Here is a 6000-nt window from a genome sequence, read left to right as displayed (position 1 = left end):
GCAGCCAACTGTTTTTCATCTTCAGAATAATTTGAAATTTTAAAAACTTGTTACTTTACAATTGGAAGCTGATGTATCTAATGATTGCTTATGTTTGTTGGTGATTAAGTGTTTCGTTATTGCTGCTCTGCCCCCAATTGCAATACAAAATTCTCCGCAGCAAATATTGCAGAACACAATATCTTTCCTTGACATGAGGAATGAAAATTCCTTTCTCAATTTATCGTTGAAATGGCATCTTCTCTTTTTTGATTTTTCCATACCTTAAATTAAATTTAAAGTTAAAATATAGAGCTATACAAATGATGCAAGCACATTAGGAACTGAAAATGTTACATCATGGTAGGTGAATTTTCTGCAAGCTAAATTAACAAAACTAAATATCAAACAAAACCACTAATTTGGAGTGATATTTGGATGTATTTATGATTTTATAATTAAAAAACATTTGTTTTATGCAACTATTTAATCAAAATGCATTATTAATAGATATGGTTTGAGGTTAGATTTTCACTTTAAAACTTGGTTTTGGGAAAATACTTGTAAATAAAATTATAAGTATTTGGAAATCATTAAATAGATAATGAATTAATAAAATGTGAATTGTGCTTACTTGTCTATGATTGAATATTCACTGAGAAAGAAGGAATCGTGAGTCTACAATGTCGTATGTGCCTCGTCGTGTTTCAGTAAGAAGTACACAAAGCCATTTGCGTGCTCAGTATCACATGCGCTCTCTCAAGGTCTCCCGTGTGGAATGCATGCATTTCATAATCGTGTCTTGCCTCATTGTACTGATCCTTGACGAGTCATCATGTCAAACACAAATACGTCACATCACACGCAATGGATCGACTCTGCAACAACTGAATACGGATATTTACAGATTAGTCTTCTAATATAAAAAAGGGAGGACATGTAAGAGGACACTTTTCAAGGGGTGGGGACAAAACTTACAGAAGAAAGACTGTTCTCCCTAAAGGAGGACGATTGGTCACCTTACTAAAAAGCATCAGCAGAGGTGTCCGTCTCCAGAAAGACCAAGTATAATTGCAGGAGGCCCAGTCCTGGAAAATTGATCTGGTGTTGTTGTAGGATCCCCAAAAAACTACAAGGAGGACCAGATGGAGCGGACATAACCTTTATTACTTACATACAGGGGCAGCACTGATGGTGGCCAGTTGGTCAAAGTTCCCTGAGTGGTTTCTCAAGCAAAGCTTTTTGTCTACGTGCAAGTAAGTAGATAAGCAGGGGCTAGGGGAAAGGGTATGCCTTCGTTCTGTATTGCCCTCCTTGATACATATCTGATGACTTCATTCCATTGTTCTTAGTAAAACTTTAGTCACAGTTTTACGACCCTTTATCTCATGGCCCAGGGTCAGGATCTGTGACCATGGCACCATGTGGTTGGGGAGGGAGAAGGGCCATATCCAGCATCGACCTTACACTCCACTCCAACATTGCTCTTCTACCTCACAATCTATGTGAAATTCTTCTGCAAGTATCCCTGTCAGTCAGAAGTACAGGTGGCAATCTGGGGCTTGTGGCTAGTCTCTGAAGGAGGGCAGTACATGAGACTGAGTCTTTAACTTTTGAGGTCTCTGCTTCTTGCAGGAATCAAAGGAGAACAGAAATGCCTGGACAACTTGATGAAGAAAGTAGGATGTTTATTAGCTGGCAGAGCAGCGTGACCTCTTAAAGAGGCAAGTCAAACATGTGCTCCCTGAAGTTAGATTTTTTACATCTTCTATACCCTTTACAGAACACAGGTTTACATGCAAGGGGCTTGTGATTCCTTTGTTTGAGGTACACATGTCAATCACATGACTTCAGGATGGGAGGAGGTTTAGGTGAGGTCAGAGAATAAGCATTGGAAATTAAGGTTTTAGAAACTCTTAAGAAAAGGAGAGAGGAAGGGGCTGTTCAGATAATCTCCTGTGAGCTCCCTTCCCTGCTGCATTCCTCCTTGCTTCTCTTCCTCCTCAGTGAATAGGAGGGAGTGGTGGTCTGATTTCTCCTTCCTTTTTTGTTTCAAACTTTCTAGTAAAACCTCTCCATTAGCAAAATAATAGCCCTTCTCGAGCCCTGGCTGGTTGGCTAAGTGGTAGAGCGTCGGCCTGGCGTGCGGAAGTCCTGGGTTCGATTCCCGGCCAGGGCACACAGGAGAAGCGCCCATCTGCTTCTCCACTCCTCCCCCCTCTCCTTCCTCTCTGTCTCTCTCTTCCCCTCCCACAGCCAAGGCTCCATTGGAGCAAAGATGGCCTGGGCGCTGGGGATGGCTCTATGGCCTCTCCCTCAGGTGCTAGACTGGCTCTGGTTGCAACAGAGCGACGCCCCAGATGGACAGAGCATTGCCCCCTGGTGGGCATGCCGGGTGGATCCCGGTCGGGCGCATGTGGGAGTCTGTCTGACTGCCTCCCCGTTTTCAGCTTCAGAAAAATACCAAAAAATAATAATAATAATAGCCCTTCTCAAGCAGGAAGGCAACTGTAACTTCACTGACCATTTTTAGCTGGTGTTGCCTAGCCCTCATTGTAAACCACAAAGTATAAAAATCATATTTTACAAACTTATTTGACCAACATACTACTCCTTTTGCTTGCTTTGCTATTTACACCACAGGCATTCCAATGTAGGGAATAAAGTACATTACAGTAACAGTACAAGTCATACATTTTCAACAATTACAAAGGTGTCCTTTACAAAATCTCTCTGAATGCTTGGCCTAAAACATATAATGTCCTTGAAGCTTCTTGGTTCAAGGGGAGTGTTGGGCAGATAAAATGTATTATGCTCACTTTGTTAAAAATGGTGCTGCCCACGTGAGGCCGTCGCCCAGGTGATATTAATGTGTTTTGAGAATCCTTGTAGCCTGGGGCTTGGTTTTGGGATTAAGCCTTTCCCACCCTTTTTGATGTGGGGTGGTACAATCCAATCATGCCTCAGAGAGGTGACTTTGTATTAGAGACTTCCCTATTTTGTATATTGGATTAGAGGTTGTGAAGCTACAATATAAAATGGGGGCAGGACAGGAGTTTAGGCTCTTGGTTCCTGAGATTAGCATTAGAGGAGAGAACAGAGCAGAGAGCAGAAGGAGGCCACGTGGAGGAGGCCAGGAGAAGCAGCTAAGATGGCGGAGTGCTGAGTGAGATGCCAGTTTGTGTAGAGTTTGTATCTGGGATAAGGAAGGAGATGGGGAACTGAGGAGAATAAGGCTGGTGAGCTAGAAACCTTTGATTCTAGGAAACTCGGATAAGTCAGTGGCTTTGTGAGCACTGAATGTGAGTGGGTTTTGGAGCCCAGTGTGTATTTTTACTTGCCCGCCGGGTGCAAGCTAGGATTAAAGACTATGGCCCATCAGTTTTTGGCTCCGCTGTTTCTTTACCGACTGTCCGAATCCAATGCGAACCTGCATGGGTCGGGCTGCTGTGATAGTGGCCCTGGCCGTGGCTCCTGGCTTTACATTTGGCGTAGTCAGCAGGATTCGATACAGATCGGCAAGGAGCCTTTGAGCGGTGGAGTAGAGGACTGGCTAGTGTTAGGGTTCCCCATGGCTGTCCTTTTGGGGATTGTAGGCTGGCTGACTTTTACAGCCATGAGTGAGGAAACTGAGAGCTCTGTGGAAGAGGCTGCCTAGGACCTGCAAACCGAGCAGTGGAAAGAGCTGGAGCAAACGCAGGAGAAACCAATGCTGACTCTGGAGCTGGAGGAAGCCCTGGAGGAGGAGGCCGACCAGGTTTGCGAGATTCGCCTGGAAATGGAGCAGCTGCTGGAGGAAGATTCACATGTTCGTGAGTTGCCGATTGCCCTGGACGTTGTGGAGAGCCAGCAGCGGCAGGAGGCCAGGGCTGAGGCTGAGGCTGAGGCCAGGTCCGGAGCTGCAAGGTCTGTGGAGCAGAAGGTGGCGGCAGCCCGGGGCTTGAGCCCGGCAGCCGGAGCTGGTGTTTTCAGTTCCTCTTTGGAGGATGAAGAGAATTGGACTGGAGTTGTGATCCGCAGTCTCCAGAAGGTGAGAGCCCAGAAGCAAGGAGTTCTTACTATGCTCCTGGTGGGTCTGCAATTTTGGGGACATAGGATGGACGTTATCATGCTCTTCAGAGCCAAGATGAAAATGCTGACTGCCATTGCCATGTGCACCTCTTTGGGACAGTGTAAGACCTGCCAGGATGGCAGGAATGAGGGGGGTGGCTGACGCCCTATGTGCGTGGACTGATTTCCTGGACTACGACTGGAGTGGGCATTGGCTCCTTTGTTGAATGGACTTACAGATTTTGGACAATGTGAAATACGCTGATGGGGGTGGGGGGTGGCTTTGCTGGAAGCACTCCCCTGCCCCGGGAAGCTTTTACCGTAGGCCGAGGACATTTTGCACTTTGGGCAAAGTGCTCAGAGATTGGTGAAATGTACCTTTGTAATTGTTGAAACTGTGTAATATTTGCCATGTTGTAATTTATGTAATGTGCCTAATTTCCTTGCACAGGGATGCTGGTGGTATAGATTGTGGGTAGTAAAGTGAGCATAGGGGTGGATTGTTGGGAAGATAAAATGTATTATGCTCACTTTGTTAAAAATGGTGCTGCCCACGTGAGGCCGTCGCCCAGGTGACATTAATGTGTGTTGAGAATCCTTGTAGCCTGGGGCTTGGTTTTGGGATTAAGCCTTTCCCACCCTTTTTGATGTGGGGTGGTACAATCCAATCATGCCTCAGAGAGGTGACTTTGTATTAGAGACTTCCCTATTTTGTATATTGGATTAGAGGTTGTGAAGCTACAATATAAAATGGGGGCAGGACAGGAGTTTAGGCTCTTGGTTCCTGAGATTAGCATTAGAGGAGAGAACAGAGCAGAGAGCAGAAAGAGGCCATGTGAAGTAGGCCAGGAGAAGCAGCTAAGATGGCGGAGTGCTGAGTGAGATGCCAGTTTGTGTAGAGTTTGTATCTGGGATAAGGAAGGAGATGGGGAACTGAGGAGAATAAGGCTGGTGAGCTAGAAACCTTTGATTCTAGAAAACTCGGATAAGTCAGTGGCTTTGTGAGCACTGAATGTGAGTGGGTTTTGGAGCCCAGTATGTGTTTTTACTTGCCCACCGGGTGCAAGCTAGAATTAAAGAAAATGGCCTATCAGTTTTTGGCTCCATTGTTTCTTTACCGACTGTCCGAATCCAATGCGAACCTGCATGGGCCAGGAGGCGGCTGTGATGTTGGCCCTGGCTTTTGGCTTTACAGGGAGCTTCCTTCCTTATGCTAACTCTGGGTAGTTCAATTCTGACAGAATTGAATTGAATTGTTGGTCACCCAGTTGTTATCCAAAGAGCTACAGCATTTGTTGGTGTTGGGAAAAACACCGCATATTTGGTTAGAATTACAGTATTGTGAGTATAAATAGAATAGTTCACCAAGTTTAAACTGAGCTAATTCTGAATGTATATCTATCATCAACTTTAATGGCTATAAATGTAACTATGCAGCCTGGCACATATTACAAATAATAGTCACTCAATAAATGATAGTATGCCTGACCAGGTGATGGCGCAGTGGATAAAGCGTCGGACTGGGATGTAGAGGACCCAGGGTCGAGACCCCGAGGTCGCCAGCTTGAGCGTGGGCTCATCTGGTTTGAGCAAAGCTCACCAGCTTGGACCCAAGGTCGCTGGCTTGAGCAAGGTGTTACTCGGTCTGTGAAGGCCCACGGTCAAGACACATATGAGAAAACAATCAATGAACAACTAAGGTGTCACAACGAAAAACTGATGATTGATGCTTCTCATCTCTCTCCGTTCCTATCTGTCTGTCCCTATCTATCCCTCTGACTCTCTCTCTGTCTCTGTAAAAAAATAAATAAATAAAAATAAATAAATGATAGTATATCACTGTACTAAGCATCAGCTATGTGCTAGGGTAATAAAATTAACATATTCTTCATTAAAATAAGTGTAAGGCCAGAGGCCGTCACCATGGCCATGCATGTTCAGATGGGATTCGGGTAGACGGTAAAAGAACTG

The sequence above is a fragment of the Saccopteryx bilineata genome, chromosome 2, assembly GCF_036850765.1.
Source record: "Saccopteryx bilineata isolate mSacBil1 chromosome 2, mSacBil1_pri_phased_curated, whole genome shotgun sequence".
Lineage (NCBI taxonomy): Eukaryota > Metazoa > Chordata > Mammalia > Chiroptera > Emballonuridae > Saccopteryx > Saccopteryx bilineata.
The sequence above is the reverse complement of the archived record's forward strand: the minus strand, read 5'-3'. Positions refer to the sequence as shown.